The 21,376-nt window shown below is 49.6% G+C and overlaps 2 protein-coding genes across 2 annotated transcripts in view; one reads left to right on the top strand and one right to left on the bottom strand.

The window, feature by feature from the left end:
- Nucleotides 1-21,376, bottom strand: part of LOC147737459 (uncharacterized) — a 50,083-nt gene that overhangs the window by 22,022 nt on the left and 6,685 nt on the right. The gene's annotated exons all lie outside the window — the stretch shown is intronic.
- Nucleotides 11,269-21,376, top strand: part of LOC147737458 (uncharacterized) — a 153,034-nt gene continuing 142,926 nt past the window's right edge. Inside the window, exons 1-2 of the mRNA XM_086929937.1 lie at nt 11,269-11,429; nt 19,918-19,968. The gene's annotated coding sequence lies outside the window, so the exon portion shown is untranslated. The remainder of the gene's footprint in view (nt 11,430-19,917; nt 19,969-21,376) is intronic.

The following is a 21,376-nucleotide window of genomic DNA, read 5'->3' as shown; positions in this document are numbered from 1 at the left end:
TCTCACACAACAGCTGTAATTGTAAAATACAAAGGTAAGGAACAGGCAGACCTTGACCGTGAGACTGATAACAGATTATCTTTCTTTTAGAGAGTTCCTTAAAACATTGTTTAGTTGAACAGCTGTGATGAGGCCTCCGAATTTTAATTAGCTTTAGCGCCTGGACATCCTTTCACTGGGGGTAACATCGCGCTTTGTAAATAGTTTTCATTAGTTGATATAAACCTAAGTATCTCTGTATTGGACCAAATAAATCACATGAATTGTTAAATTGCCCACTGAAAAGGCCCTTGCACGGCCTTCAGCCTAAACTACAGAGATCTCAAATGTGCCCCGTTACGAACAGCCACCCAAAGAGTGAATGCACCCGGACACAAGGAGGTGAGTGGCAACTCAGTGCGGAATTAAGACAGATGTTGCTCGAAAAGTAACTACGGAAACGAATACTCGTGGGAAATATGCACAAGTGGCATGAAATTAAACAAATAGAGTGTCCACAGTGATGGCAGTGCCAATCTGGAATTCCTTAAGGGTTCTTGAGCACATTGTGCCGACAGAAACCTTCCTTTCAGTGATAAACTTTGACACGAATGTGAGTCCGCTATGGACATGTGTAATGCCACTTTAAATTTCTATTGTTGCTGAGCAGGAGTAAAGCACACCACACTTGAGAGCTAAAAGAAATGTGCGTAGGGTGCATATCAGACGTTTGCAAACAGAGAAAGTTGTTAGGATCGTTAATAATAGTACTTGGCGCTTATGTGATTGTATACAATCAGATTGCAGTAAGATAGCTTGGTGGGTGAAGGCACCTGGCCTAGGGTCATGATTGTGGCAGGATAGCTCCAATTGATGCTTCGAGCACGTGTCTATATTAGCAAGGGGTAAATCATGACAAAAAAGATATTGCCTGCTATAAGGCACGGTGAATAATTTGTAGTGCTTCTTTCAACCCCCCCTTGTTTACAAATATCACTGCAATCTTGAAATTCAATCAAGTGAGGCCGCCAGGATTGAAGCTGGCTACCAGGAAGGGCACTGCATGGCGTCTCTTTGTATCCAAATACTACGGTTTTTCACAGCAGGGAGAGTTTGTGGTGCAGCGGACAGAGCTGCCGACTCGGGATCTGGTGCGATGGGATGAACTGTTCACTGGGGGCAACCTGCAGTTTAAGTTGACACACCTGCAGAGGTAGTTGAAGGTCAATATCTTTGCTGACACTAGTGTGCTCCACGAACGGACCGCTGTCCGGTACAGTTCTAGATGGGGAGAGTCGATAGATCCCAGCCCAAACTCACGGTTGAACAAACGAAAATGAAAACGCGAGATAATGCATCCTGCCGGAGTCGACACCGACTGGTAATACAAAGAAATTTGTGGAGAAACTTTGGATTGCCCTCCTTGGCGAGGAGATCTTTTCCCCCATGTTCGTAGTAGAAAGGGCGCACTGATCCCTGGGCCCTCGCCCTAACCCTGGAGCCCCTCCACGGCCAATAATTGCGAGATTACTGAACTACATAGACAGAGACATGGTGCTGTCAGCAGCCAGAGAAAAACAATCACTCCAATGTGAAGGTTCTAACATCTCATTGTACCCGGATTTCACGCCTCGGATTCAGGAGGCACGCAGGCAGTGAGCACCGTTGAAGCGACAGTTAAGGGATCAGCACATTGACTACACTATGCTCTATCCGGCCCGCCTGCTGGTGAACCACCAAGGGCACTCTTCACAGACCCCAAAATTATTGCAAAGGCCTTAAAGGAGTGGGCTAAAGAGCAATGGATTAGCCCAAAACCCAGCGTCTTGGAAGGAGCAGTTGGTGGCCAATTAGATGAACAAGACTGATTCCCTACAGATCCGCTTCCCGACCAGGTCGGTTGTGGCTCTATCAGCCAATGGCAAACGTAAGGCTCCCTCCATGGAACCCGCAAGAGACTGGGAATTTATCTTTTTAGCATTGTTGAGGAGGTTCCACGTGTGTCTAGCACTGTTTGGGGATTGTTTATGGGGGGGAGGGAGATTCAACACTACACGTATGTTGTTTAGCACTGCAATGCATATGTTATGCTCAGGAAGGGTTTTTGGGTGTACTTCGTCGGGTTACAGTTGTGGTTTTCCTGACGTGGGTGGCGGTGGAGGGAACATGAGACTCAGTCCACATAACCTATCTTGTGTTGCACATTTGATTACACAAGCACTCTGCACTTCATTTTCACACCACAGACAGAGTTGGAATGACAACATAGACCCACCCCATGATGCATCCTGTTGAGTCCAGTAGGGAAACAAAAATAGACTCTCTCAGAGCACTCACTTGGAACGTTAGAGGGCTTAATGATTACTGGAAGCTATGCAAAAATTTACATACTTGACAAGACAAGAAATAGATGTTGCCCTGCTACAAGAAACTCATCTCCCGCCCAACAGCCCACTGTTGCGTAGCAGAGGCCTACAAGGCAACATTCATGATGCAGGATTTACCACAAATGTGCGGGGGTTCTCACTTGGGTCAACCCTAAGTCGGCCCTCACCCATGAACCGGTAGACACGGACAGAGACGGTAGATACACAATTTCTAGGTGCAGGGGGAAGGGCATGGACCTACTCATAGTTAACATCCACGGCCCTAACTTCGACAACCCTGAGTTTTTTTCGGCACTGTCGGACAGAATAGTTTGTGCAGGCGAGGGACTACAGCTTTGGGGGGGTAATCTTAACATGGTTAGGGACCCCAGACTAGATAGATCGGGGGGCTGGAGAGACATATCACAGCATCTGCTAGAGCAGTGGAGAGCGCGATAGTTAGGTTCGATTTAAGTGATGTGTGGTAACAGAGATACCCGAACAGAGGAGGCTTCACACTACTCAGCATATCATAATCTTCACACCCAAATTGATTATTGGCTGGCAGCAGACGGTATCACAATCTGAGCCTATTCTACACCCTCACCTGCAGTACCTGCAGGCTGCTGTTGTGTGAACAGCGGAGGCTATCGCAAACCCAGCCTATTCTACACCCTCCCCAGCAGCACCTGCAGATGGTGTGTGAACAGCAGACGCTCTCGCAAGCCCAGTCTATTTTACACCCTCCCCAGCAGCACCTGCAGACGTCTGGTGTGTGACGAGCAGACGCTCTCGCAAGCCCAGCCTATTCTACACCCTCCCCAGCAGCACCTGCAGACGTCTGGTGGTTGAAGCGTAGACGCTATCGCAAGCTCAGCCTATTCTACACCCTCTCCAGCAGCACCCGCAGGCGGCTGGTGTGTGAAGAGCAGACGCTATCACAAACCCAGCCTATTCTACACCCTCCCCAGCAGCACCTTCAGGCGGCTGGTGTGTGAAGAGCAGACGCAATCACAAACCCAGCCTACGGTACACGATCCCTGGCAGAACCTGCGGAAGACTGGTGTACTGGTGTGTGAACAGCAGACGCTATCACAAGCCCAACCTATTCTACACCCTCCCCAGCAGCACCTTCAGGCGGCTGGTGTGTGAAGAGCAGACGCTATCACAAGCCCAGCCTATTCTACACGCTCCCCAGCAGCACCTGCAGGCAGCTGGTTTGTGAACAGCAGACGCTATCACAAACCCAGCCTATTCTACACCCTCCCCAGCAGCACCTGCAGGCGGCTGGGGTGTGAACAACATTTATTATTTATTTAGGAGTTATATATAGTGCTAACCAGACCAGAGAGTATCGGAACGCTTTACAACATGTAACAAAGATGCAATCAAACATAAGAAATGACCATAGTAGAACATAGTGATTCGTGACAAATACAGTTCAAACACAGAGAGTAGCAAATCGAACGTAATGATACGTGATGAGTACAGTTCAAACACAGAGAGTAGCCGATAGACTCCATGATTCGTGACAACTCCAGATCGGTGAAGGGGAGCACCAGAGAGAGACGAGAAGTAAGAGAGGTATCGGTCCTCTTAACAGGGTGCCTGTATATTGCAGTATCCGGAATTCGATGTGGAGCGCCAGCTATCCATTCGGAAGAGTTTGTTGAGGAAAAGGTCTTTGAGCTTGCTTTTGAATTTTGGAAAGGCGGGTTTAGTCCTGATATGAACTGGGATGGAGTTCCACATTTTGGGCGCATTTCCAGAGAAGGCGCGTGATGAGGCTTTATGTTTGTGAGTTTTTGGCGGGATGAGAAGTAGAGTGTTGGTACTCCTTAGGTTCCTTGACTGACCGGCTTTGTTTAGTTGGCGGCCAGGTATGCGATGAAAGGAGAACCACAAAGTGTTTATATAAAAATATGTATTTATTTCTAAAACACTCTCTACTATTCCCAATGTGAGAATAGACACAATAAGCAATCAATACGTTTCAATAAAACTATGTAAGTAGCACAATACACAGCAGGCTCTGGGGGAGACCGAACCACATACTTAACAAGCATTTACAATGCAATAGGTCTCGCAGCATTAAAGTTTGAGTTACTGGCATTGTAAATGACAATGCTTTGCATTCATTTTTTTTTTATTTGCAATTGGTATATAAACATTGTTTGTGAATGGTTAGCTGTTGCTTATGCGATGCAAAGTTGGCAGTAATATAGTGCTAGTCTTGCTTGTTATAAGAATGCTGATTTAAAGCGCTCTGATACCTGCTGGTAAAGTTTGCGCTATATAAAAGTGAAAACTAATAAATAAAAAAATGCCTACGCGTACCATGCCCATTCTTATTCTGCGATGCCACATATCTTTGGGTCCCTGTATTTATTAACTGCACCCGGCTGTGGGAATCCTCCATGGCAGGAACAACGTGTTGCGGGGCAGACACAGGCAATGTAGCCACTGTCCTGTGGCTGCACCGCGGGGTAACAGTGTAGGGGCAGGAAGGTAGGGCGTTGGTAGTGCTGTGCCATAGCAGTGTAGTTCTCTGTGTATGCTGGGCATAGGGGTTGCTATTGGCTGACAAGAAGTGGTGAGGAGGTTGCCGGTTCGGTATGCCTGCTTCCTCATCTTGGGCAGGTGACAGTTAAAACAAGAAATTTAAAAAAAGATACTTGGAGGAAAGACAGTCGTGCAGGGAAGGTGTCACAACAATCAGGGAGGCTTTGCTATGCTAACTGTGCTTTACCCCACAGGAGTGTCCATCGCTCTAAGAGGGCAGGGTCTGTCCCAGGTTTTCAGCGCATTCGCTCTGTAAAAGGCTCTCATTTAGAGGATTGTATTCAAGTATACCCCATGTGGATACCCTAAAGTAGGCATTAACTGAGCCTTCAGAAACATCTCTGCCCAGTGCTTAAAGTGACCATGAAGTGGAGACCTTCTGGTGGAGGAGGGCGCAGCACGAGGGAGATTTTAGCCAAGATAGATGTTGCTTCATCAGTGATATGTAAAGTGTGCAAGTAGTTTTCTAGCATCAATGTTAATTCTATTTACTTTTGCAGTGTGGTTATGCATGACGCGTGTTATGGTTTTGGGTAAAGATTTAAGAGTATGGAAAAGAACTGCGAGGATGTTGTCAATCTGGACACATGTAAGACACCTCTTACTAAACAGGCTGCATCTCACTCAACAGCGTTTAATCCTTGTCAGCTACCAGGACGGGTGAGTGTCCCAGTTCACAATTTAAAGGGGTCCAGGTGAAGTGTGATTAGGCCACCCAGCTTCCAGCATAAATCTAGAACTACAAGTCCCAGAATGCAAATCGTTTGAGGCTCCTGGCCTTAGAGCTGGGATAACTTGAGCTGTATGGCAAGGTGAGTGTAGGACTGAGCATGGAGGGCAGCTGGCAGGTGCAGATGCAAAGGCTTGGGATACAGATATGGAGAGAGGCATAGCTGTCAAGGTTTCAGATTGCTGCAACGCCAGTAGCTCAAACTTTCATTGCATTGCATATGCTTGTTTGTACTGCATCTTTGGTACTTTCACTTGTTATACTGAGGCATGATGCATAAAGCTGATCTGACTTACTGGGAACCATGAAGATGAACAAGTATGTTGTAACGAGATCTATGAAACAAGTGCTCTTAGGCGGCAGGAGCACATGGCGCCCAAGTAGCGTGTTTTACAAACGATTTCACAAACACAAGCAATGAGACATTGAGACTCTGATCCGAAGTTGTACAAAACCTTGTTATACAGTGTATATTTTATTCACCAACAAAAACAAGCCCGAAGTTCGCGTCCCTAACTGGTCGGGCATGTATTCATGATGGCATAATGGCACAAGCGGTTAGTGCTGTGAAATTGAAGGCCTCGAAGGAAGGGAATATTTGCAAGTTTATGTTCAGAATGACCTGCAAGCGTTCATACTTCCGAGGGCAACTCCTGCTTGCAATGTCCACACATCCACTTCAAGGGGACACACTGACAAAAGCTGATCTCGTGCAATTTACCTTGCATTGCCGCCTGCTTTCTTCCTGCAGGATGGCATTTGAGACTGGGTGACATCACTGCTCCTGGCTTCTGCTGCTCAGGAGTGGGGCTGGAGAGTGGGGGTGTCATAGGAGTCCGGGGGAGCAGCAGCGCTGGAAGGCGTAGAGCGTGTAGCAGCTAGTAGGAACGTGAAAGTGCGCTCTGGGCACTGTTCAACATAAAGAAATCAATATTCGCATTGTTAGTAAATGCAAATGAATTGCACAACTTGAGAAGGGAAGGGTGGGGCTAAAGCAGCACAGACACAGTCACCCTCAAGCCCAAACTCGCTGCAGCTCCTTAATAAATACAAATGAACTGCAGGGCATGAAAAGGGAAGGGCGGGGCTAAACCGACACTGTGGAGAAAATCAGAAACGCGCCTGACATAAAGAAGAGAGTCCCGCGAATGGTGCACAGGCTCTGTAAGGAAGAAAACAAGACGTGAGCGTGCACTGCCAAAACTGAAGCCTGTCGTGAGGCGGGGCTTAAGCCCGCGCCCACAGAGTGGCTGGCCCAGAGGAGCAGTGGTGACGCAGGGCTCCCATGCCCGAGGGAGAGCACCACGGAGGCTGCATCAGTCCGGAGTGACGCTGATGCGGTGAGTGGGGCTTAGTTGTACTGGGGGTGGCAGCGGCGGCGGAGGGGGGTGTGTGGTGTGTGTGTGCGCTCGTGTGTGTTTGCGCTCGTGTGTGTGTGCGCTTGTGTGTGTGTGCTTGGAAAAAAAAACGAACCACTGACAACCAGACAGCCTTCAAGAACGCTGTCCGCAAACACCACCAACTTATTCGTTCCACCAAGAAATCAGCATTCAAGGACCGACTCGGCAACAATGCCCAAAACAGCAAGGAACTATTCAACATTGTCAAAGAATTCAACAACCCCACCGCCGGCACGAACGACTTCACTCCCTCCCAAGAACTCTGCGACTCCCTAGCCTCATTCTTCCACAACAAAATCGCAGACATACATAACAGCTTTCTTAACCAGGCCGGATTCCAATCCACCCCACCCACCTCCGAACTAAAACACCCACCTAACAACCTGTGCGCCTGGAACCCAATCACCACCGAAGAGACCATCCGCCTGATGAACTCCATCCACTCAGGATCACCAACCGATCCATGTCCCCACCACATTTTCAACACAGCAAACTCCATTATCGCACCCCATCTCCGAGATGTCATCAACTGCTCCCTCAACTCCGCTACCTTCCCGGAAAGCTGGAAACACGCCGAACTCAGTGTCCTCCTGAAGAAACCCACAGCAAACCCCACTGAACTCAAGAACTACCGCCCCATCTCGCTCCTCCCATTCCCTGCCAAAGTCATTGAGAAAGCTGTCAACAATCAGCTTGCCGCCTTCCTCGAATCCAACAAATCCCTCGACCCCTCACAATCCGGCTTCCGAGCCAAACACAGCACTGAGACCGCCCTCATCGCAGCAACAGACGACATCCGAACACTACTGGACAACGGAGAAACTGTCGCCCTCATCCTACTCGACCTCTGCGCAGACTGTCTTCTCCCTGCTCCTGTCTCTTCTCTCACAGGCCCCCACAGACTGTCTCTTCCCTGCTCCTGTCTCTTCTCTTTCAGGTCCCCACAGACTGTCCCCTCCCTGCTCCTGTCTCTTCCCTCTGCAGACCTCCCCAGACTATCTCCTCCCTGCGCCTGTCTCTTCTCTCTCAGGCCCCTACAGACTGTCTCTTCCCTGCACCTGTCTCCTCACAGGCTCCCACAGACTGTCTCCTCCCTGCTCCTGTCTCTTCTCTCTCAGGCTCCCACAGACTGTCTCCTCCCTGCACCGGTCACCTGCCAGGCCCCCACAGACTGTCTCCTCCTTGCTCCTGTCTCTTCTCTCTCAGGCCCCCACAGACTGTCTCCTCCCTGCGCCTGTCTCCTCCCAGGCCACCACAGACTGTCTCCTTCCTGCTCCTGTCTCTTCTCTCTCAGGCTCCCACAGACTGTCTCCTCCCTGCTACTGTCTCTTCTCTCTCAGGCCCTCACAGACTGTCTCTTCCCTGTGCCTGTCTCCTCACAGGCTCTCACAGACTGTCTCCTCCCTGCTCCTGTCTCTTCTCTCTCAGGCTCCCACAGACTGTCTCCTCCCTGCTCCTTTCTCTTCTCTCTTAGGCTCCCACAGACTGTCTCCTTCCTGCTCCTGTCTCTTCCCTGCGCCTGTCTCCTCCCAGGCCCCCACAGACTGTCTCCTCCCTGTGCCTGTCTCCTCACAGGCTCCCACAGACTGTCTCCTCCCTGCTCCTGTCTCTTCTCTCTCAGGCCCCCACAGACTGTCTCTTCCCTGCGCCTGTCTCCTCCCAGGCCCCCACAGACTGTCTCCTCCCTGTGCCTGTCTCCTCACAGGCTCCCACAGACTGTCTCCTCCCTGCTCCTGTCTCTTCTCTCTCAGGCCCCCACAGACTGTCTCCTCCCTGCGCCTGTCTCCTCACAGGCCCCCACAGACTGTCTCCTCCTTGCTCCTGTCTCCTCCCAGGCCCCCACAGACTGTCTCCTTCCTGCTCCTGTCTCCTCCCTGCGCCTGTCTCCTCCCAGGCCCCCACAGACTGTCTCCTTCCTGCTCCTGTCTCTTCCCTGCGCCTGTCTCCTCCCAGGCCCCCACAGACTGTCTCCTCCCTGTGCCTGTCTCCTCACAGGCTCCCACAGACTGTCTCCTCCCTGCTCCTGTCTCTTCTCTCTCAGGCCCCCACAGACTGTCTCCTCCCTGCGCCTGTCTCCTCACAGGCCCCCACAGACTGTCTCCTCCTTGCTCCTGTCTCCTACCAGGCCCCCACAGACTGTCTCCTTCCTGCTCCTGTCTCCTCCCTGCGCCTGTCTCCTCCCAGGCCCCCACAGACTGTCTCCTTCCTTCTCCTGTCTCTTCTCTCTCAGGCTCCCACAGACTGTCTCCTCCCTGCTCCTGTCCCTTCCCTGCGCCTCTCTCCTCCCAGGCCCCCACAGACTGTCTCCTTCCTGCTCCTGTCTCCTCCCTGCGCCTGTCTCCTCCCAGGCCCCCACAGACTGTCTCCTTCCTTCTCCTGTCTCTTCTCTCTCAGGCCCCCACAGACTGTCTCCTTCCTGCTCCTGTCTCTTCTCTCTCTGGCCCCCACAGACTGTCTCCTGCCTGTGCCTGTCTCTTCTCTCTCAGGACCCACAGACTGCCCTCCTCCCTGCGTCTGTCTCCTCCCAGGCCCCCACAGACTGTCTCCTCCCTGCTCTTGTCTCTTCTCTCTCAGGCCCCCACAGACTGTCTCTTCCCTGCGCCTGTCTCCTCACAGGCTCCCACAGTCTGTCTCCTCCTTGCGCCTGTCTCTTCTCTCTCAGGCCCCCAAAGACTGTCTCTTCCCTGCGCCTGTCTCCTCTCAGGCTCCCACAGACAGTCTCCTGCCTGCGCCTCCTTTCTTGTTTTCCTGAAGCCGTTCTTCTCTTTGCCACTCACTTCAATGTATTATTTCTCTATTTCTAACCCTTCCAATTCCTTCTTTCTTTCTCATTGGTGAGACCTTCATATGTTTTGAGTACTTACTACCTAAGGCTTTTGAGAGTAACGGCCGAGCCATGCCTGCCTCCAGTCCCCCCATCTCTCTGCTCCTTGTCTCTCTTTCTTAACGTTATTTATTTCAACTATTTAAAAACTGTGCTTTCAGCTTTGGGTGCATGAAAGTGCTGTAAAGAAATTGGTGACAAAAAAGTTGTACTGATAAAGTACGTGTTTCCGCTTGAAAATAACTTGCTGCTATGAAATGAGCGCCTTTAAGAGCAAAGCTCCCAGGGAATGTAAAGGCCTCCTTTCCTATCTTTTGTTAGTAATATTAATAGGATAAAAACAAACACAAATCAATCAATTAGCATTTGTATAGCGCAGCACTGTCATCACTAGGGGTATCTGGGCGCTATGTGTTGGTCAAAAAGCCAGGTCTTCTTTATTTAATTTTGATTGATTTTGCCAATCATAACCCATACAAAAGTACATCACATTGCTCTTACTGTACTCAGGGCGGTTACACAAAATATTGTTTCTTATACAGCATAGAATATTCATGAGGGGGTCAGGAACTGGCCGAAAGATCAAACGTTGGGTAAGCCATCAGGTGAATTTTCACATTGATTTGTCAGCAAATATGCACTAAAGGGGGCCCAAATGTCCTTCGGTCTGGACGGTCCTGGGAACCCCTCCACATACTGGTTCACTGATCCCTACACCATATGATATCCACTAAAGAGTGCTGCAATTTGGGGACATCTCTGCCCTCGCAGTTTAGACCACTTTCCTCTTTGCTAGCAAAAGTGCACCTGCCAGTCCTGTGGTTTTAAGTGTCCAATAAGTCCCAACTGACACAATAGCAGGTGCCACCCACCGCTTCCAGGATCGTGCCCAAAACTCTTTCACAATACCACGCCAGGTGTGTGAGCATCGCCTACAGCGGCCAACTCTCAAACCAGATCTGTGCAGATGCTTGGTCATATAGGACAGCTGTATATATTTAATATGGATAATACGTAAATTACAGTTAGCTGTTAAATCTCTTGTTAAAGCGCAGCAGTGTTCCCAGTTCTCTCCTGCTCTTGTAGGCCGTGTCTGCCTACATTGCGTTATATCATTGTGTTTGAGTTTTTCTGCGAAAGGGTGACTCCGGTGTCTGGATCTTGAAACTGAAAGTGCAATCACGAGCATGCGCACTAAACCGGCAGAAGAGTGGGGAGCTTAAAAATACATGCAGCCAAGACATGGACCATAGTGCGGCTGCGCAGAATTATGCGCGTGCGTGGAAACGCGGGGGGTGTAAAGACAGATGGGGTGGGTCTATTGATAGTACACTGGCAAGGTCTTAACTCAGCGATAGGAAGTGGTATGCTCGCTCCGCACATGCGCAGCTGAGAGACGCCATGTTTTATTTCGTGCGCGATGGTGGCTGGTGCAGCGCCGTGAGCACGCGCGTCGCTTCGGGGGCAATAACACACCGGGAAACACTCTTCACAGGCATCCGGGCCCCCAGCGTGCCCCACCTCTTCCCCAGTCCCTGCAGCCTCCACTGAGCGGTGTTCAAGGAGAGGTGAGGCATTCTAATCCCAGTTACTGTACGCTTTGCGCATGCTGGAGACAGTGTCTGTTTTCAGCGCATGCGCAGTTGCACGGCGCTTGAGTAATTTAAGCCTGGCTGCAGTTATCTCAGTTTCTAAACTGCATTGGTACGCTTCCCTTTAGCGCATGCGCAGTGGTTAATCCCAGCCCCTCTTTAACACTCGCTCTACTGCGGAAGGCAGCGTCTGTCCTCCGCACATGCGGAGTTGCTGCTGGAGGCAGAGTCGTGAGCGCATGCGCAGCTGCACGATCCTCTCGGCGGTTCTTGTCCCGCGCGTTGCTTGCATGTTTGTGTTTCTGAGCCGGAGTCGCGCGGGGCCCTCGGGGCCCCTCAGTGCCAGGCCGTGGCTCCGCCTCTCACAGCGCGAGCGCACATGGAAGGTACGAAATGGCCTCGAGGCAGCGGTCGGAGAGCGTTAAGTAAAGTATAAGAACTGTAGTGGGGGCGGGGCCTGTGAATGGGAGGGGCGGGGTCTGTAGGTGTGGGGAGGCCACTGTGGTTTGGGGCGGGGTCTGTGAATATGGGCGGGGCGGGGTCTGTAGGTGTGAGGAGGGGCCTGTGAATGTGGAGGGCGGATCAAAACAATAACTCCGCCCAGCCTGGGGGAATTGAGTGATTAGTTTCAGAGTGCGCATGAATGCGCCTCTCTGCCGGGGGTGGGGCGGGGCCTGTGAGTGTGAAAGCCCCTCCTCTGCTGGGGACGGGGCCTGTGGTTGGGGCCGGGGCCTGTGGGTCTGAATGCTCCTCCTCTGCCGGGGGCGGGGCCTGTGGGTGTGAATGTTCCTCCTCTGGCGGGGGCGGTCCTGTGGGGGTGGGGCCTGTAGGTGTGAATGCCAGAATCCGGTCCAGGAAAGACATGGCTTGGCAGTTCGGGCTGGACTGTTCCCATGAGGCACAGGGTCAGACTGATTTGCATATGGCCATGTCTGAACTGGGGTGGTGCGAAGTGCAAAAAAACGATGGATTTAGGCCCAGATCTCTCTCAACACCATTACCTAGTAATGAAAAAATGTGGGACCCCATTCTGGTCTTGAGTTTAACACCCCCGCGAGGGATGTTAGACCACTGCTAGCTGGAGCGTCTGCATGAAGGAGCCTCGGCGCCTCTGGTCAGTGTGTCAGTGTGTCAGCTGGGAAGTCACAGTCTCCTCTAACTTACTATGGCAAGATGTGGTGTATTTATACCCAAAAGTATCTGGGGCTTCTTTCGCCTTGTGTGGTTTGTATGGGCCATTGTCGGACTGAGGAAGACGTAAGGGATGAACGTTGTACATAGATAATGTTCATACATAATGTATGAGCCCATCTGAGATGTTATAGAAGGCCTTTGTTTAAGGAAACCCTCCTTCTGCACCAGAACTGAAACTAGACAAAGGTTCAATCCTAAGAGCCTGTAATTATGTAGTGTAGGGGGCTAATGTAGGTGAAGGATCATGCCAATATTAGGGCATCTAGGATCATGTGACTTCCAACAACCAAATGTGTGACACTTTGTCACTATCAAAATCAAGTTATGAAGAGGCACTTACCTCTCTCATATACATTTCATTTGTTTTATAGCGCTCCTCATACCAGTGTAGGGTGTCAGAGCACTATACATCATACACACATTATACAGAGACATTGAATCATAACTGTGTAAATCAGACTATAGGAAATGTTACATATGACGGTGAGGATTACAAGTTGTAGAAATCACGTCATCCATACTGGTAGGCAGCATATTTTAAGAGTGTTTGGTCTGGAGAAGCACAAACTCATGACTTAAAAAAAAGCGTACTACAGTGATTGGCTTTACTAAAAAAGAATGCACATCGAACCCTTTTTAGCAACATTAGGATAATAAAAGACTGGGGCGGAAAAGAATGTTCTAACCTGTAACACACAGTTTGAATGCAGGTACTTGAAGAGAGTTCATACCTAACTGTGCTCTATTAGGATTGTAACTCATGAACTGCAAGTAACAAAAGGACCTCTGTAATGAAAGCAGTAACTCATTGAGCTGGCCACATAACACTGAGTTAAGTGATCTGCATGGCACACTTTCTTTATAGCAGTCACATTACCCTTCTCTGCTACTTCATGATGAGGGAAAACTGCCACTAGACAAAACGCTGATCTCGCTCCAGCAGAAATATTATTCACAGGAGGCATCTTTACATTTTTATTGTTGCCTGAGAACTCTTGTACACACAATGAATTTGGCAGCAGGTGGTTTTAAACCCATGTTATTTCTGAATACACAGCACCTGGCCCTCCACTCCCCCAGATCAGTGCTAGGTGTTGTAGTGCACCAGACGTAACACAAGTACCAAACGGATCTATATGACAAAACCAGTAACTCATTGCTATAATCCTAAAATACAGTCATAGTTGCGATAAAAGCCTGGTACGCATTCTTTGGAGCAGGATAATTAACCCTCAGAGCTACTAGCCATGCTGGTCAGTCATAACTGCCACTAGACAACAAAACTCTAACCTCTCCGGAGGAAAAATAGAATCACCAGCCGGATTATTTAACTTACATGTGTGTAATCCGCAGCGTGCGATGCGATGTCAACCCTGCTGCAGGCAGCCCTTCACACGGCCTTTGAGGCAAGGCCTGTCGGCTCAGGCTGCCAAGGGCTGGCGTTTTTAAATGTGCCCTTGAAGAGCAGGCGGGGGTTGCAGGTCCGAAGATGGCAGTGACTGGCAGTTCTGATTCCAAATACAACAGTCACTTTGTGCGCCTTGCAGAAAAGGGTATGTGGAGCTCGCACTCGGCCCCTGTAGGGCTTGGCTTCCCCCATGCGGGATATCACTTATCTTCTGTGGTGCTGGCACTCTTGATCTGGGGCACACGCACTAATGATCTGTGGGGCTCGCCTTGAGCCTCTGCTGGACTGGCACTCATGATTTACCGAACTTGCACTCAACTACTGTTGGAACCAGCGGATGTACTGGAGAGTAAGTGTAGGTGTGAATGGCTACATTGGTGGGTGAGCGGATGTGTGAGTGCTTACGCCCCATTAGTGCACCCTCTGCAGTCATTCCCACAATCTTTATTCACGCCCGTACCTCCCAATCGGTCTTCATTTATCTTTTCTCTCTACCTCACCAATCACAACATTCATGCTCATCTCTTTACCTCGCTTCTCCGTTTCCCTTTCTCTCTATCTCTGTCTCACCTCTCTACTACATTCTGCCTGTCTCTCTCGGTCTCACTCACATATCTTTCTATCCCATCTCTCCTTATTTTATCTCATCTCTTCTACCTCACTCCTCTTTACCTCCCGTTTACCCTCTTTCTACATCTCTATGCACCTCGCGTACAAAACCAGCCCTGCTTTAACTCACCTATGTCTACCTCAACACTCACAATACACTTATCAATGCCACCTCAGCCTACTTGTTGTGCCTTTGTGCCCTCTGTTAGACTCGGTTTTTGTGCCTTTCTGCCCTCTGTTACACTCGTTTTTTGTGCCCTTCTGCCCCCTGTTAGGCTCGTTTTTTGTGCCCTTCTGCCCCCTGTTAGACTCGTTTTTTGTGCCTTTCTGCCCCCTGTTAGACTCGTTTTTTGTGCCCTTCTGCCCTCTGTTAGACTCGTTTTTTGTGCCTTTCTGCCCCCTGTTAGACTCGTTTTTTGTGCCCTTCTGCCCTCTGTTAGACTCGTTTTTCCTTTTTTTTCTGCCCTCTGTTAGACTCGTTTTTTGTGCCTTTATGCACCCTGCATCACCACATCATCACTCAGCACCACCCCAGCATCACTCAGCATCACTCAGCACCACCACATTATGACTCAGCATCACCGCAGCACCACTCAGCGCAACCACAGCATCACTCAGCGCCACCCCAGCATCACTCAGCGCCACCCCAGCATCACTCAGCGCCACCACATTATCACTCAGCACCACCACATTCACTCAGTGCCACCACAGCACCACTCAGTGCACCCCAGCATCACTCAGCGCCACCCCAGCATCACTCAGCACCACCCCAGCATCACTCAGCGCCACCCCAGCATCACTCAGCGCCACCCCAGCATCACTCAGCGCCACCACATTATCACTCAGCACCACCACATTCACTCAGCGCCACCACAGCATCACTCAGCAGTACCACAGCACCACTCAGCGCCACCACAGCACCACTCAGCGCCACCACAGCACCACTCAGCGCAACCACAGCACCACTCAGCGCAACCACAGCATCACTCAGCACAACCACAGCATCACTCAGCACCACCACATTATCACTCAGCACCACCACATTATCACTCAGCACCACCACAGCACCACTCAGCGCCACCACAGCATCACTCAGCACCACCACAGCACTACTCAGCACCACCACATTATCACTCAGCACCACCACAGCACCACTCAGCACCACCACAGCACCACTCAGCACCACCACAGCACAAATCAGCACCACTACATTATCACTCAGCACCACCACATTATCACTCAGCACCACCCCAGCACCACTCAGCGCCACCCCAGCATCACTCAGCACCACCACATTATCACTCAGCACCACCACATTATCACTCAGCGCCACCACATCATCACTCAGCACTACCACAGCACCTCTCAGCACCACCACAGCACCACTCATCGCCACCACAGCACCACTCAGCATCACCACAGCACCACTCAGCATCACCACATCACCACAGCACCACTCAGCGCCACTCCAGCATCACTCAGCGCCACCACATTATCACTCAGCACCACAACATTATCACTCAGCACCACCACTCAGCACCACTCAGCACCACTCAGCACCACCACAGCACCACCACAGCACCACTCAGCACCACCACAGCACCAATCAGCACCACCACATTATCTCTCAGCACCACCACATTATCACTCAGCACCACCACAGCACCACTCAGCGTCACCACAGCATCACTCAGCACCACCACAGCACTACTCAACACCACCACATTATCACTCATCACCACCACAGCAACACTCAGCACCACCACAGCATCACTCAGCGCCACCCCAGCATCACTCAGCACCACCACATTAGCACTCAGCACCACCACATTATCACTCAGCACCACCACATTATCACTCAGCACCACCACATTATCACTCAGCATCACCATATTATCACTCAGCACCACTCAGCACCACCACAGCACCACTCAGCACCACCACAGCGCCACCACAGCACCACCCAGCGTCACCCCAGCATCACTCAGCACCACCCCATCATCACTCAGCATCACTCAGCACCACCACATTATGACTCAGCATCACCGCAGCACCACTCAGCGGAACCACATTATCACTCAGCACCACCACATTATCACTCAGCACCACCACATCACCACTCAGCACCACCACAGCACCACTCAGCACCACCACAGCACCACTCAGCACCACCACAGCACCAATCTGCACCACCACAGCATCACTCAGCACCACCACAGCACCACTCAGCGCCACCACAGCACCACTCAGCGCCACCATAGCATCACTCAGCACCACCACAGCACTACTCAGCACCACCACATTATCACTCAGCACCACCACATCAACACTCGGCACCACCACAGCATCACTCAGCGCCACCCCAGCATCACTCAGCGCCACCACATTATCACTCAGCACCACCACATTATCACTCAGCACCACCACATTATCACTCAGCACCACCACATTATCACTCAGCACCACCACATTATCACTCAGCACCACCACATTATCACTCAGCACCACCACATTATCACTCAGCACCACCACAGCACAACCACAGCACCACTCAGCAGCACCACTCAGCACCACCACAGCTTCACTCAGCGCCACCACAGCACCACCCAGCGCCACCCCAGCATCACTCAGCACCACCATATTATCACTCAGCACCACCATATTATCACTCAGCACCACCACAGCACCACTCAGCGCTACCCCAGCATCACTCAGCACCACCACATTATCACTCAGCACCACCACATTATCACTCAGCGCCACTTAGCACCACAACAGCACCACTCAGCACCACCACATTATCACTCAGCACCACTCAGCACCACCACAGCACCACTCAGCACCACCACAGCACCACTCAGTACCACCACAGCACCACTCAGCACCACTCAGCACCACTACAGCACCACCACAGCGCAACCCCAGGTTATAGGTGTCACATTTGCAAAAGTTATAACTATTGGCATTGTAAATGACAAAGCTATTAATTTAGCTATTTTCAAAACCAACACATAAATAAAAAAAATGGTCATTTACAAGACCAATAGCTCAAACTTTCCTAATGCGAGACCTATTGCATTGCAAATGCTTGTTTTATTTTTATTGTTTTGCATTTTGACTTTTACTGTTTTGGTTTCTGCATAAATATTTTACATACTGCCCTAAGTTAAGCCTGCCTGTTCCGTGCCTTAGGTACCAGGGGGTTGACTCCAGGTTACTTTTAATGGCGTTGAGAATTCACTCTGACAGGGGTTGTGATTTTTCCTCTTTCACCACTAATAATAATTCAATTTCTTGCAGAAACTAGCAGAGAGTTTTTAGAAATTATCTGCAAATAGGCAGTTGATAACCTACCAGGGTTGAAGCACTTGGAATATGGGACGAGTATCGTTCCGGAACAGAACCTCTAAAAAATTCAGTTTAGAGATGAACCAAGCATCACGCTTGAACGTCACAACTTTTTAAAACACGGTAGTCAGGGAAGTGTGATGAATATATTGCAGCTCTTTGCATTTTGACAGCCCCAAGCAAATTTGAGAACAGAGTGGATGTATGTAGCAGAGACGAGTCTGTGTTTAACTGTTTCTCTAAGAAGTTATAGGAGAGATTACTGAGCTGCAGGAACCCAACTCTCCCCGAGAGGTGAACATTCCTAAAAGCACAGAGCACTCCACGCTTTCATCTAAGACACTGACCTCTGAGGAGGGCGCATCACCAGTGAGTCGCATTCTGCTCTGGGTTGTTCTGTGAACTCCAGAGACAGAACAAATGGGAATTGGGCTGAGAAAGCTCATTATGGCAGTTGTTACAGGTGTGGGTTTAAGGCACACGTGGGAAGTAATGGGAAATGCCCGGATCAAGGACAGTGTTGCAGTGTTGGGGCATTTTCAAGCAGTATGAGTGTATGCACTACTGTAAAAGTCGGCACAATTGATGTTCATGAGGAAGAATGTCTCCAGAGGGAATAACTTAGTTTTAGAAATTGATTCCATAGTTCGTTCCACCTTCATGCGACAGGTAATGTGTCCTTGTGTATGGTTCATGCTGGTACAATGCTGTTAAATGAAATGGCGGATTCAGGACTACCCATCAAGATTTTGTGTGATGTAGCCTTTGATAAAACTAGAGATGAGAGAAACAGCTGAGTAGCTCCAATATAAATCCCAAAGCCTTAGGTGAGCAGGATATCGATTTATACTGAATTACTTTGTTAGTCCGCTGGAATGATTGGGTTAAAAGATTACCTCAAAAATGTATGTAACTATCAATGGAAGGTAAGGGATGGGATGGCAGAATCAGACTAAGTTGATTTCGCTATGAGGCCGGGTCCTGATAATGCAGTGGTGTTGAGTGACATGCTGGTATCTAATGTAGATTTTGATGCCAATGACATTAAGAATACTTTACTACATTCGCCTGATGTTTACCGAGTGGGAGCCGTGAATGGGTTGAGCATTGTATCAAACTTAAAACTCGGGCAGTACCTCTCATTCATAGAGTGCGCTCTGTTTTTCTGAGGGTACGGAGTGAGCTTACTGCCCTTTTACATGATTTATGATGTCACCAATTCCTCTGAATGGTTTCACCATTTCTTATTGTCCAGAAGAGATCTGGGGGCATGCATCTTTTGAAGTTCACAGACCACAGCCCTTTGGTTTGAATCCATCCTTAATGGTGTCAGTAAGGCCCCTGTAAGGCTGCTATGGCTGTTTTTAAAATTACAACTTTGACATCAAATTAGTGCACAGAGACAGACACTACAGGGTTGGCTGCTTATCTAGAAAGCCATTTTTGGGTAGTTTGGGTGATGAGAATTTGGATGTTCATGAATGTTTGTGGTAGCGGTGTTAGACGCTGTCCATGATGCTGCTTGTGCTGACCCAGGAGTGGTGCCAGTTAACAAGGACTTCACAGATGGTCTCCCCTGGGACTGGTGCTTAAGTGCTGAGGTGTTTGGGTGTTCTCAAGTCGCGGCAGAGCTAACTGTGGCTCTGGGTATGGTTATGAGACCCGATTCTTTTGTTCTGCTTGGCAAGCCGAGACCGTGCTTGTTGAATATTCACCCAATGTGAGTGTTGGTCTGCCTGAAGTTATGATGTTCCTGACAGTAGCATGTCTGCTAAAAGCGATGGCGTGCCTGGTGGAACTATAAAGCCAAATAAGAGAAAGTTATCTTATGACACCACAGTCTTCGTGACTGAGACCAGTAACACTGAAGACTCTGAGACTCACTGCAGTAATTTCTCCTTTCAGAGCGTTATTGCTGCAGATGGAGTGAAGCCTAGATGTAAGCACATTACTAAGGTACCAACAAAGTTTAATATTTTTCAATCGTATTAACTGTTTCTCTTTTGCATCATTTGGAAATGCATTTTCTAGTTTTGTTGCTTTTTGGTTAGTTTTTTATTGTAGGCTGTTACCTTTGGTTTAAAGGGAAATATGTTGTAGTGTGTGACATTAATGCTGCAGTTTCTATTTCATTACCATCATTTGCTTATCCAGGAAAATCTCCAGGGTGTATGAGGTTTACCGTTCCAGAGTTCTTTCTTCCGCTTCTGGGCAGTTGTCGCTCTGTGGCGATCTGTGGTCCTGTTTCTCTGCTCTTCTTGTAGTAGCTCCTATCAGAGCTTCATCTTCCCGCCAACGATAATAAGATGCCAGGCATCACCCAGCACACAACACAGCCTATGATGAGCTACGTCTATCTGCTCGGTGCAGGTAAAGCGCAGATAAAGTTCTCCGGACCCATCTGGCTGTGAATGTAACCTATGGGCTTAATATAATGTAGGTACATTTATATAGCGCACTATCACCCAAAGGGTATCCTGGCGCTTAGAGTTACCAATCAGCTATTGCGAATACTACCCACAACAGTAGGGAGCGAATCTCTAGGAAACAGCCTCATTTTCAGTGCTTTTCTGAAACTTGACAGGTTATTTATTAGTCTCAGCTCCAAAGGAAGGGCATTCCAAAGTGTGGATGCTGTGAATGAGAAGTATCTACCACCCATACGGACCCTAGTCACACAGGGAGCACAAATCAGATTAGCTGAGAAGGAACGCAGACATCTGACAGGAGCGTACCATGTGAATTTCCTTTCCTTAAGATGAAATGTAGAGCTTACCTCCTTCCTGAGTGGCTCCAGACTGCTATGTGCAGACCCGATAGCTGGCAGCACCCTGGAGTATGTATGTATAAATCAGATTATGTTGGAAGTAACCTGCAATATAGTGGCAGGCAGCACCCTGCCATAGAGTAGGATTTCCTGGGTGTGAAGGGCGGCTGATTCTCATTTTGTGCTTGATAGTTTTCCAGAAACTCATGTTCTTGATTATTCATGTTTGTCAGTAGGTAATTAAACACGCTCAGGCGTCAACACGCCAACCAGCTAAGAGGGAGACAAGAGATGGGCATGCGCAGCCTAGCGGAATCGGATCAGATCAGGTCACACGCGCGTTCACCATCTCCTGTCTCCCTTTTAGCTCCTTGTAAGCAGACACACACGAGCGCACACACACACACGAGCGCACATGCACGCACACATAGAGACACCCCCGCGCCGCGCACACACACACACACACACAAGCGCACAGAGACACACACCCTCCCTCCCCCCTACAACTAAGCACCACTCCGCACACACAGACACGCGCACACACACATTCCCCCCCCCTACTCACCGGGCTCTTTCCACGTGTCCTTCTCCCTCTGC

The sequence above is a fragment of the Lissotriton vulgaris genome, chromosome 1_1, assembly GCF_964263255.1.
Source record: "Lissotriton vulgaris chromosome 1_1, aLisVul1.2, whole genome shotgun sequence".
Taxonomy (NCBI): Eukaryota; Metazoa; Chordata; class Amphibia; order Caudata; family Salamandridae; genus Lissotriton; species Lissotriton vulgaris.
The sequence above is the reverse complement of the archived record's forward strand: the minus strand, read 5'-3'. Positions and strand labels throughout refer to the sequence as shown.